Genomic DNA, 12,861 nt, shown 5'->3' with positions numbered 1-12,861 from the left:
GGACTAGAACCCTGTGTGCGGCAACGCAAGGCGGAGGATTAGCCTGTTAAGCCACGGTGCCGGCCTATTGTTGATTTCATTACCTAACGTGTCTCAGGTACACTACAGTAATGAAGACAGTTTTTGGATTCAAATCTCAAGGATACATTTCTGCAGTATTATTCAGGACTGTTCATAATCATGCTTTAAGTAAGTCACTCTGAGCTCTTGTACTTCACTGTGCACGTTTGACTTCCAGTCACTTGCAGGTCAGGACTCCTCTTGGTATTGACAATGCGCAGGATCCGGTTCCTGCCTCTTACTTGGTGTCTTAGGTACTGAATGCATGAAAACTGTATAGACCTGGGTTCAGCCGAGAACATGATGACTGATGCCCTGGAATCAAGTAGTATGAAAAGCCAGGGGTTTTCCTCTCCAATATACCTTAGGAAGGCCACTTAAAATGTCTTTAGAAAGACTCTTTTAAAGAAAGCACAGCATTATCTAGTCCCAAATATCTTAGGTCCTGTTTTACTATTTGCTAAGACAGAGAACACCATGTTAGAATAAATACTTCAATATGTTTAATAATTTCTAAAGTTCCTTTGAAACTAAGCTAAGTGTGAGGATTTCATTGGAACCCAGTGAGTTGGTTGCTCCACTTTATGGTCTTGTACCAATGAGGAGACAAATAAATAAGAAAATTTAAAAGATAACATCTCCTACATATTTGGCATTTACTATGTGTCAGTCATTGTATTGTGAACAGTTCAGTTTACTCTCCTCACAGCCTTTTATTTTAGGTCCTATTGTTATCCCCACTCTACTTTCAATGAAAATAAGACACACAGAGATTAGGAAGCTTTCCCAGAATGGCAGAGCTGGGAGAGTGACAGGTCTTAAACTGAACCCCAGATTCAGTCCATTTTTGTTACCCGTGGCAGTTATAGTATACAAAGTGCTTTGAGCACTAATTTAGCGAATACTGAACGATTGCTCCTGGGGGAAATACTCTGGTCACACCAGAAGAAACTAACTCTGAATTCCAGGGAATAAGCTTGTTCATCAATCTGTTCTGAAGTGAGGAGGACAGTTAGGGTACTACAATGGATTTTAGATAACGTTTTTAACATGAAAAATTTACTTATCTGGTCTTTCCACTATTTTGCTTTTAGAACATTTTGTTTGCAAATATGATTATTGCTATAATGATTTTTTCTTTACAAAATATTATTATGTGATAAAAACTTTAAAGACTGGAAGCCCTACATTAATTCAAAATTTGGCCGGCGCCAGGCTAATCCTCCGCCTTGCGGCGCCGGCACCCTGGGTTCTAGTTCCGGATGGGGCGCCGGATTCTATCCCGGTGGCCCCTCTTCCAGGCCAGCTCTCTGCTACGGCCCGGGAAGGCAGTGGAGGATGGCCCAAGTCCTTGGGCCCTGCACCCGCATGGGAGACCAGGAGAAACACCTGGCTCCTGGCTTTGGATCAGCGAGATGCACCAGCCGCAGCGGCCATTGGAGGGTGAACCAATGGCAAAAAGGAAGACCTTTCTCTCTGTCTCTCTCTCTCTCACTATCCACTCTGCCTGTCAAAAAAAAAAAAAAAAATTCAAAATTTATATTTGAAATTGTATTGATTGATGAAATTCAAAATCTGTCTACCACAACTATAGACAATATCTATATAGTTTGTAAGTTGGTTGTAATATTTACTTTCAGAATTCCCTGAAAAAGAGCACCTTTGGCTACAGAGATAAGAAATATTTTCAAAGATTCGACAGATGATTTTTGACATTAAATAGGTGATAATTCATCACTAGTCAAGTTTCTTCCTGGCTGTTATTTTCTATCCAACATTTAAGCTTGGTACACTGGTGATACATCAAAACCTTAGTACTTTTCCTTTACCCTGAAGATGGTCACCACTTGTGTAAAACTCAAGGAAAGAAAACTGTCAGGTGTGTTTCCTCTTGTGGTTCCCATCTTATGTCAAGGAGTGACTTGCAGATGATATTATTTGAACCTGGGTGTGACTAAAGCCAAGACTCAAGAAGTTTTTAACACCTTCTTCCAATGTTTAAATAATCATCTGAATTAGAGTAAGAATTGGAGGATTATATCACAAGGTTTGGTTTTGAGTATGATTTATGAAGAATTTGGGATGTAATTTTCTCTAAAGTTTTCATCAGAAGATCACTTACAAATCTAACCATCTGCAGGAAGATAAAGGATTTTTCAATCCCAAGCATCTCAGGGTGGCAATGTTACCTAGGTGTTGAGTGTAATGCACAATGAAACAGAAACTGTACAGTTTTACCAAATTCTAGTTATGGGATAGGACTTTCTGACATGAACAAAGTGGAGTGGTATTCTAGATAAGTAATTTTTACCTGCAAATATAAAAAGTAACTCTTGATCTCAATCCTCACTTAGGTATTAGAAGTAAAAAAGATTGTTTTGTTTCTATACCACTGTGCCATATATATGGATGGCACTAAACGTCTTTAATTGCTTGGATGAATTCTGTTTACACTAGTTTCATTTACCAATTCAAACCTTGCATAAAGTTGTATTATACAAAATCATTTTTTAAAAAATAAGACTTATTTATTTGAAAGGTAGAGTTACAGAGTGAGGGAGAGATGGAGAGAGAGCATAGATGAGATCTTCCATCTGCTGGTTTATTCCCAGATGGCTGCAATTTCTAGGGCTGGGCCAGGCCAAAGCCAAGAGCCAGGAGCTTCTTCTGGGTCTCCCATGCAGGTGCAGGGGCCAAGCACATGGGCCATCTTTTACTTCTTTCCCAGGCCATTAGCATGGAGCTGGATGGGAAGCAGAACAACTGGGACATGAACTGGTGCCCTAATAGAATGCTGGCCCCACAGGTGGTGGCTTTACCCACTACAATACAATGTTGGCCCCAAAAATCATACGTTATGTTGTGCCAATATGAGCCTATAATTTGCCAAATGCTTAAAGTGCCATATGGAAATAAACCATTATGTATTGTCTACACTTTAAACAGTTTTCAAGTCATTTACTGTCAGAGTTAAGGAATACATAGTTTGATATTCACCTTAATTTTTGTCCATAAATAATTCTTTAAAAATAGCAATATGGAATAGAAAATTTTGAAGCAAATTTATGATAATACTATACAGTCCTAGAGGCAGGCAAGCTTTTGTCTTTCAATATTGTTTTCCATTCACATTTCAGGGTGTCTAGAGTTACCACCAAATAGCAATCTCTGGAATTGGTTTTGAAAATCTGGGGCAGAAGCTCATTGTGGAAAGAGTTGTAAAACTGGAAAAGAAGAACTGAGCTCTAATCTTATTTTTCCTTTTTAAAAAGAGGCAGTTGGACTACTCCAGTTTTCCTTCAGCTTTTCACTCCTATGTTATAAATAAGACATATTTGCCATGGCCGGTGCTGTGGCTCAGTGGGTTAAAGACGCAGCCTGCGGTGCCTGCATCCCATATGGGATTCAAGTCCCAGCTGCTCCACTTCCGATCCAGCTCTCTGCTATGGCCTGGGAAAGCAGTAGAAGATGGCCCAAGTCCTTGGGCCCCTATACCTGCATGGGAGACCTAGAAGAAATTCCTGGCTTCGAGGCCGGCGCCGCGGCTCACTAGGCTAATCCTCCGCCTTGCGGCGCCAGCACACCGGGTTCTAGTCCCGGTCGGGGCACCGATCCTGTCCCGGTTGCCCCTCTTCCAGGCCAGCTCTCTGCTGTGGCCAGGGAGTGCAGTGGAGGATGGCCCAAGTCCTTGGGCCCTGCACCCCATGGGAGACCAGGAGAAGCACCTGGCTCCTGCCATCGGATCAGCGCGGTGTGCCGGCCGCAGCACACCTACCGCGGCGGCCATTGGAGGGTGAACCAACGGCAAAAGGAAGACCTTTCTCTCTGTCTCTCTCTCACTGTCCACTCTGCCGGTCAAAAAAAAAAAAAAAAAAAAAAGTAAAAAAAAAGAAATTCCTGGCTTCGGATCAGTGCAGCTCCGGGCATTGAGGCCAATTGGGGAGTGAATCAGTGGATGGAAGACATCTCTCTCTCTCTGCCTTTGCCTTTCTGTAACTCTGTCTTTAAATAAATAAATCTTTTTTGTAAAAAAAGACATATTTACCGCCCTGCGTCTGGACAATATGACTGGCCGTGGCGCCGCCCCTCAGCGCGCTCTTCATTTCGAGCCGGATGGGGGCGGTCCTCGTGGGCCGGCGGGAGGGAGTCTGCGCATGCGGGTGAGGGGCATTGCGTAATCCCAGCGGGCGCATGGGTAGAGGGCCCCCTAGGCGGTTCCGGGGGTGCAGGCCCTTGCTGGATTCGAAAGGCAACGTCCATTGGTGGCTTGTGTGGCTTGTGTGTACGTGGTAAGTTCATGGGATAATGCAGTAATTTTATATTAGAAATGTAAGCTTTAAAAAATGGCGTTGCCCTCAGTAAGTTCTCTGGGACTTTTTAATTTTTGTCGCTATTCTTGATAATATTATGATCCGAGGCCTCTTTCCCCTTGCCCCTCACTTTTCCTCACAAAGAATGTTGGATAGATAACATCTGTGGTGGTGGTGTAGTGTTGCTTCAAGCGTGCTGTTTCTGTGGCTCCACTCCCTGTCGTGACCTCTGGGGACTGCGGAGCAGAGATGTATCACCTTCAAAGGTCCAGTCATCATGTTTGCTGTGGGTGTGAAAACAGCCCTTAACTAGGGTCCTTTTGAGGTTTGTTCTTATGAGATTATTTTAAGCTGAAATAAAACTGCAAAGTTGGTCACTGTTCTGGAGGTACCCTGGTGGTTTCACAGCCAGGAGAAAGGCCAAATGTGAAACCAGCCTCATTTGGAGATTGTGAATCTTGCTGCAGTTTGAGCAAAACCTAAGGGTGCAGGCTGTCAGTCGAACCCAGATATTTGAGTCAGAGTCTGTGTGACCTCTCTTGGGACCATTCCCAATGATAAGAGGTTGTGTGATTTCAAGGCCTCACCGTACGTGGTTTCCTTACCTATCTATCTATCGATCTATCTATCTGAAAGGCAGAGTTACACAGAGAGAGAGAGGCAGAGAGAGAGAAAGAGAGGTCTTCCGTCCGATGGTTCACTCCCCAGATGGCTGAAATGGCCAGAGCTGTGCCAATCCGAAGCCAGGAACGTCTTCTGGGTCTCCCACATGGGTGCAGGGGCCCAAGGACTTGGGCCATCTTCTACTGCTATCCCAGACCCAGGCCATAGCAGAGAGCTGGATCGGAAGAGGAGCATCGGGAATCGAACTGGCGCCCATATGGGATGTGGGCACTGCAGGTGGCGGTTTTACCTGCTATGCCACAGCGTCGGCCCCGCATGGCTTCCTTGACACCTGTTTTAGCCTTCCTGAAGGCTTCTGCCTCGTGTTGTTGGATGGGAGCCTCTGCTCCCCTTCCTGTAGTAACAGGTCCACAGTCTCTGTCAGCACATGAGCCCTGTACGCAGGGCTTCATCACAGGCCACCAGGGACAAGCTTCTCAAAGCGGCATGATCCCCAAGTCATAGATGCCTCTTGTGTGTGAGCAGTGTCGTTCTGCAGCTCTGCTTTGTGTTTTCTGTGACTTTCAGGAGTCCCGTGTGTCAGGCTCCAAGCTGAACCTGGCTCCTACAGTCCACATTGATATGTGTCACATCAGAGCCATAAGTGTGAACAGTATGGCATGCAGGCAGGGTGCAGACCAGGCCGTGGTGACTTTGGCCTGGAAAATAATTTTCATCTTGAAGTATCCTGAGGGTTGGGTCAGTTGAAACATTTCTGGCCTTACCTGATGACTTGCACTGTGGTTTTTCTGCGAGTAACTTGAGTGACTTTAATAAACCCATGACTTCCCAGCCTCCAGAGGAATACAAAGGACAGTGACAACATTGATGATGGCGATTATGATGTTTTAAATCATTGTTCTGTTGATGGCCTTTAAGGCCAGGGGAAGGGGGAGGGTTTTTGTTATTTTTCCATTTCCGCCCCATTGTTTTTTCCTTATTTTGGTGGTTTATATCACACTTAATGACGCTGTGACTAATTCCGCTCCCAAGCCCATGTATCTTGGGATCTGCATGCATTGCTTGCATTTTTCTGTTATCTCAATGTTGGTTCCTTGTCCTAGGAATTCAACATTCATTTCCAAAATTATCATGGGACTTGTGACAACACAATACATGAGTCTATGTATAAAATTTATTGGCCTTTCTCCTTTACCTGCTCTAGTATTATTGTAGTGTGTGTGTGTGTGTGTGTGTGTGATGTCAGGCTTCCATGTAAAACTTCAGAGAGAAATCTTGAAAGCAGGCCATCCTTTTTTGCATGCTCTGTTCTAAGTAAGATGTCCATGCTAAAATTGCATGGTAAAGATACTTGCTTTTGTTTTCTTTCTTTTTATTTTCTTTCAGTTTCCTGTGTATTTGCTTACTGTGCTCTTGTAGTGGTTGTAGGATAAAAATGCACTGGTGAAGCGAGTGTAGTTCCAACAGAGGTGACTTTCCAGTTGTGTATGTCTGCAGCATTTGAAGGGACTGTGCATTCTTGAAAATCATGGTTACTTCGCAACCAGATTTCTTTTCTTGTTTTATGTGCAAACCCCTAAATTGCATTGAAATTGAATCTCTGAACACTGTAGACCCATAAGAAGACTGTTCTGATGATCTCAAATTGTAGTGCCTGAAAATATTCTTAAGCTGATTGTCATAAAAAAGTCTCCAAATACAAAACAGGAACAATTATAACAAAATAATTATGGTCAAAATGTCTGTGGTTCCTTGGGAATGCTGCACTCTTTGTATTTTCCACCATTAGTGCAGTGGAATGAATGTGCATAGGTCAGAGATCTCCATGTTCATATTTTAAAATTAGGCAAATGACCTCATCTTTTGAGCTTGAATTCATTTTTTAATTTTGATTTTATTTTATATAATGTGTAGACAGTCCCCTGTTCTTTGAATTTAGAAGTATATACAATATAAATCTGAATTCTCTAAGTAATTTTTATAATTATGATTTAACGCTATCCTATTCTTAAAGCATTTAAAAATAAACTCTTAATGTGCAAAAAAATTTTTTGAAGGTTAGCTAAAAGGATAGTAAAAAGTAGTAAAAGTAGGGCCTGCACTATGGCAGAACTGGTGAAGCCACTGCCCGCAATGCTGGCATTCTGCATGAGTACTGGTTCAGGTCTCAGCTGCTCCACTACCAATCAAGTTCCCTGCAGATGCACCTGGGAAAGCAGCAGAAGATGGCCCAAGGACTTGGGCCCCTGTGACCATGTGGGAGACCTGGATAAAACTCTTGGCTCCTGGCTTTGGCCTGGCCCAGAACTGGCCATTGCATCCTTTTGGGGAGTGAATCAGTGGGGGGGAAGATTTCTGTATCTCCCTCTCTCTGTAACTCTGCCTTTAAAAAGATAAAAGAAATCTTGAAAAAAAATTTTTGGGGCCTGCACTGTGATGCAGCAGGTTAAAGTGTAGGCCTGCAGCACTGGCATCCCATATGGGCACCAGTTTGAGTCTGGGCTGCTCCACTAATAAATAAATAAATAAATAAAATAAAATTAAAAATTAAATAAAAACAAAACTAGTAAAAGTTTACCCCGAAATATGCATTTTATTCAACACCTTTTGAACAATTCGTGGGATTAAGTCTCTTATCTCACTTCTCCCATGAAATCTTCCCTTTTATTTCTCTAATTTGCAGGAAAATTCACTTACATTTTTCATGGGATCTATAGGATTTTGTATTTTTTATTTTGAATTCAGAGATGTGAGTAGGATGTGATGGTATGTGGATGACAGGAAAGATTTCCTAGACTAGAAGGTGTTATTTCTAAGTGAGGTATTGAAGAATTTGCACATGTTCCTGAAGCATAGCCTGTGTGCTTGCATGGGAATCCCTGTGTGTGTGTGTGTGAGAGAGAGAGAGAGAGAGAGAGAGAGAGAGAGAGAGAGAGAGATCTAGGCCCTCAGAGTGTGAGAAACAACTGGCATGCTGGACGAGAGGATAGAAGCCCACTGGAGGGCTGGGCAGGGAGGTGGTGGGAGATGAGCTGAGGAGCTGTTGGCACATCAATAGCTGTAAGTGATGAGGAGACAGTGACAGATTTTAAACAGGGAAATTACCAGTTACTCCAGTAGCACTGTGGGGTATGGTTTAGGGTTGAGAGGTTCCAGAGGTGGGAAGATGTCCTTTGGAAGCCACTACAAACGTCCAGGCCAGAGAGAACGAGGGCTGGGACTCCACGGGTGTCAGAGGTGATGGAGGGGAACAGGTGGCTACCCAGCTGCTCATGGCTCTGATGAGCACTTGTATTAACTTGTATGGAATCTTTCCAGAAAAGCATTTAAAACTTAACCAATAAAAGTTATGGCCAAGAGGATTAGTGGAGAAGTCCAAAAGTCATGCTCAAAAGAGGGAAATATAATTGGGGAAAAAAGGCATGAAAACCACATCCTTGTTAATTAGGTTTTAGAGTATGACGAAAAGGCTTCTTCTTGGTATTTACATGTGTCTAATCTGTCAGGATACAATTTTTCTGAAAGAGTTAAACATATCTTCCTCTTCAATTTGGTTGACTTTATTAGATACAAAACTGAATTATGAATATCAACACAATTTTGTTGGTGTGTGTGTGTGGTTTACTACTGATTTATTTTGCCCTGTGGCTATATGAAGTAATGTTCATTAAAATCTTTATTCTGGGAGGCAGGGTGCATATACATAGTAGGTAGGTTTTAACAGGCAGCCTGAGAGGGGAGTGGGGAGCAATGTTTAGAGATTTGAAAATAAAATGCAGTGTGGGAAGTGGAGCATAGAGCTATGCAAACAAAGAGTTTCCAACAAATTCATAAAAAAAGTGCGTTATCTTTTAGTTCCATTTTTTCCCACAGACTTTTTGAAGCACTCTTGTATAAATGTTCTTTGTGGTTTTTCCATGAATCCCTGGCAAAGAGATCTTCCCCCTCCTGGGGAAGTAATGGAGAAGGAAGGCATAGAACTCAGTCCATATAAGTTCAAGCAAATTTGGATTTCAAATCTCAGCCCTGGAGTTAGTCTTGTTGGAATAAAACATAAGTGAGATTATGAGAAGGATTTTGAGTTTTAAGAAAAAAAATACAAAAACATACTGGGAATAAATAGATAACCCTATGCTTTTAAAACTTTATGAGGGGCTGGTGCTGTGGCGCAGTGGGTTAAAGCCCTGGCCTGAAGCGCCGGCATCCCATATCGGCGCTGTTTCTAGTCCCGGCTGCTCCTCTTCTGATCCAGCTCTCTGCTATGGCCTGGGATAGCAGTAGAAGATGGCCCAATTCCTTGGGCCTCTGAATGTGTGTGGAAGACCTGGGAGAATCTCCTGACTTCGGATCAGTGCAGCTCCGGCTGTTGCGGCCATCTGGGGAGTGAACCAGCGGATGATGGAAGACCTTTCTCTCTGTCTCTTCATCTCTCTGTATATATGTGTTTCGAATAAATAAAATAAATCTTAAAAAAACTTTATTAAACAAAAATGTTTAGGTTAATTTGTTTATTTATTCATTTGATAGGCAGAGAGACAGACAGAGGACGAGAGACAGGGAGATCTTCCATCTGCTGGTTCATTCCCCAAATAGCTGCAATAACTAGGGCTGGGCCAGGGGGAAGGCAGGAGCCAGGAATTCCATCCTAGTCTCCCACACATGTATCAGAGGCCAAAATAATTGGGGAACTATCTGCTGCCTTCCCAGGCACATCAGCAGGAGATTGTATTGGAAGCAGAACATTGGGAAGTCAAACCGGCTCTGTGATATAGTATATTTGTCTTATAAGTGGTGGCTTAACCCGCTATGCCACAATGCTGGCCCTACTTAGGTTGATTTTTATCTATCATCTATCTATCATCAAATAAGTAGCGAGTTATTTTCCCTTTTATGGTAGTACCAGAATGAATTCTGTATCTAAACTAATTTTACCTATTACTTTTGTGACCAATAATTAGTAATTTATGAACTAAAAATAAAGGAGCACTTTTTTGTCCTGTGGTGCCTATGTGTTGATCAGCTGCCTCAAATGAAGATGAAGATCTTCCTAGCTACTGACTGCCAGAAACTCAATGAAGTGGATGATGAATGTAAATTTTGTACTTTTTATGAGCAGCTACAGAATCAGTGGTGGGAACGACAAACAAAGTTTTCCCAGGAAGTAAGATGTCTTGATCCATGGCTGGGTCTGCCTGCTGCTGAGTAAGGGACATTCCTGTTTTAGACCAAGGAGAGCTGGAGAAAGTGTGAATATCTTCTGGGCTGCATTGGCCATGACAGCTTGAGTGTTCTCAACTTGGTAGTTGTAAAAAAGGAGAGAAAGATATTCCTGGATTGACTGATACCATGGTGCCTCAGCACCTAGGCCATATAAGAGCCAGAAGAATCTGCAAGCTTTTAGATATCTCTAAAGAAGATGATGTGCACCAATATGTTTGAAGAAAGCTCTTAAACAATGAAGGAAGGAAACCTAAGACCAAAGCACCCACGGCTCAGTGTCTTATTTCTCCATGTGCCCTACACCACCAATGCAGGGTGTATTGCTCTGAAGAAACAGTGTGCTAAGAACAAGGGAGAAGCTGCAGAATATGCTCAACTTTTGGCCAAGAGGATGAAGGAGGCCAAAGAAAAATGCCAGTAACAGGTTGCCAAGAGACGTAGGCTGTCTTCTCTGAGGACGAATACTTCTAAATCTGAGTCCAGTCAAAAATAAGATGTTTGAAGTTCCTTAAACTTAAGCAGTTCCTTAAACTACCTCATTTCTGCCTCAGCAGTTGAGATGACAAGTGGATGCACACATCTCATCAAAGACACCGTGACTGAAGATACTTGAAGGGAACCCTGGAAGCATTAGTGGTGTTAGATATAATTGATTATGTCGCCTTTTCTGAAGCTTCCTTTGCAAAATTCATATATGTTGAGATGAAAATGAATACTGACCCAGACATGTTAACGAACAATAGTAACAGGATCAGGACAGTTACCCATCCTTTGTAGTTCACTACTTCTATCCCTCCCAGCAGGAAGCTGGACCAGAAGTGGAGTAGCTGGGACTTGAATCAGGCACTCTGACATGGGATGCAGGTATGTCCCAAATGCCTACTCCTGTTTTTATTATGGAGATTTTAAGTATATACAAAAGTGCAAATAGCATAATAATCCCAAAGGTACCCATAATTAAGTATTAATATTTATTACTTCACAACAATTTTATTTTATTTTACCTTCCCTACACCTTCCCTTGTTTTTAAATTTTAACTTCTGAAATTGCTTTTTATCCCTTTATTATTTTGAAGAAAATTGAAACATTATATCATCTCATCTTCAAAAGTTCAGTTTGTGTCTCTAAAGATGAACATTCTTTTTTTCAAAGATTTATTTATTTATTTGAAAGTCAGTTATGTAGGGAGAAGACGAACATACACACACACACACAGAGGGAGAGAGAGAGAGAGAGAGTGAGATCTTCTGTTCACTGGTTCACTTCCTAAATGGCTGCAATGGCTGGGGCTGGGACAGACAGAAGCCAAGAATCAGGAACTTCTTCCAGGTATCCCACCTGGGTGGCAGGGGACCAAGTACTTGGGCCATCTTCTGATGCTTTTCTGGGCACATTATCAGGGAGCTGGATCGGAAGTGGAGCAATTGTGTCTCAAACTGGTACACATGTGTGATGCTGGCATAGCAGGCATATACCACAATGCCAGGCTACACATTGCAGGCTACACCACAATGCCAGCCCCAAAATTCTTTTTTTTAATCAGTATGCTACAAAAATCTCAACATCAACAATATCTTTGTAGCACTTTAAAAATATCAATTCTTTCATATTTACCCAAGGCTCAAATTTCTAATTGTCTTAATGTCATGAATATATTTTTACCTGTTTGTTTGGGTCTGGACCCAAATAAGATACATACTAATTGCCTAACATCCTTGTCTATTAAGCTGTGCACTCCACTTCAATTTTTTTCCTTGAAATTCATTTTCTTAGGAAACTGGGTCATTATCTTGGTTTTTTTTTTTTTTTTTTTGACAGGCAGAGTTAGACAGTGAGAGAGAGAGAGAGAGTAAAAGGTCTTCCTTCCGTTGGTTCACTCCCCTAATGGCCGCTATGTCCGGTACTGCGCCAATCCGAAACCAGGAGCCAGGTGCTTCCTCCTGGTCTCCCATGCGGGTGCAGGGACCCAAGCACTTTGGTCATCCTCCGCTGCCCTCCTGGGCCACAGCAGAGAGCTGGACTGGAAGAGGAGCAACCGGGACTAGAACCCAGGGTGCTGGCGCTGTAGGTGGAGGATTAGCCTAGTAAGCTATGGTGCCGGCCTTGGTCATTATCTTTTAAAATTTTCACCAATCTGGATTTGGGCAGTTGCAGTCCTACAGTGTGTTTTAAAGTGTTGCTTTGCCTTCTGTTATTTTCTATGAATTGATAATTAGGTCAGATCCAGGTTAAAAAATGGTGGGTAGTAGAGGGAGCAAAATTTCTTAGGTGAAAATGCATTCCTTAGTTGGGAGACAGCTTGCAGTGTATTGTCTTATTATAAAGTTAACGGCTATTGCTGTGCCATTCCTAGTTCTAATTTTAAGGATTTTCTTGTAAAAATTATTCAAGTGGATATTCTGAGCAACTACAGTTTGTTGAGAAAGAACAGGTGAGTAACATCTGATATTAACAACAGCAAAAATCCCACTTTTTAAAAACCCATGAATGCAAATAATTACTAATGAACCCTTCAAAGGTTCATACTATTTTTTCAAATTATACCATGGATCAGCAAGCACCTTGGCAAGGAAACTTCTTTATGTATGATATAAATCACCAGTTGCTACATTGTTTAAAAGCTGGATGATGATAACAGCTCTTTGA

At 42.2% G+C, this 12,861-nt stretch overlaps 1 pseudogene; it reads left to right on the top strand.

Annotated features, from left to right (window-relative positions):
• The first annotated feature begins 10,023 nt into the window (after positions 1–10,023).
• Positions 10,024–10,707, top strand: LOC133775358 (small ribosomal subunit protein eS6-like; annotated as a pseudogene).
• Positions 10,708–12,861: the final 2,154 nt, after the last annotated feature.

This window comes from Lepus europaeus, chromosome 16 (genome assembly GCF_033115175.1).
Source record: "Lepus europaeus isolate LE1 chromosome 16, mLepTim1.pri, whole genome shotgun sequence".
Taxonomy (NCBI): Eukaryota; Metazoa; Chordata; class Mammalia; order Lagomorpha; family Leporidae; genus Lepus; species Lepus europaeus.
This window is presented reverse-complemented; position numbering and strand designations above follow the sequence as displayed.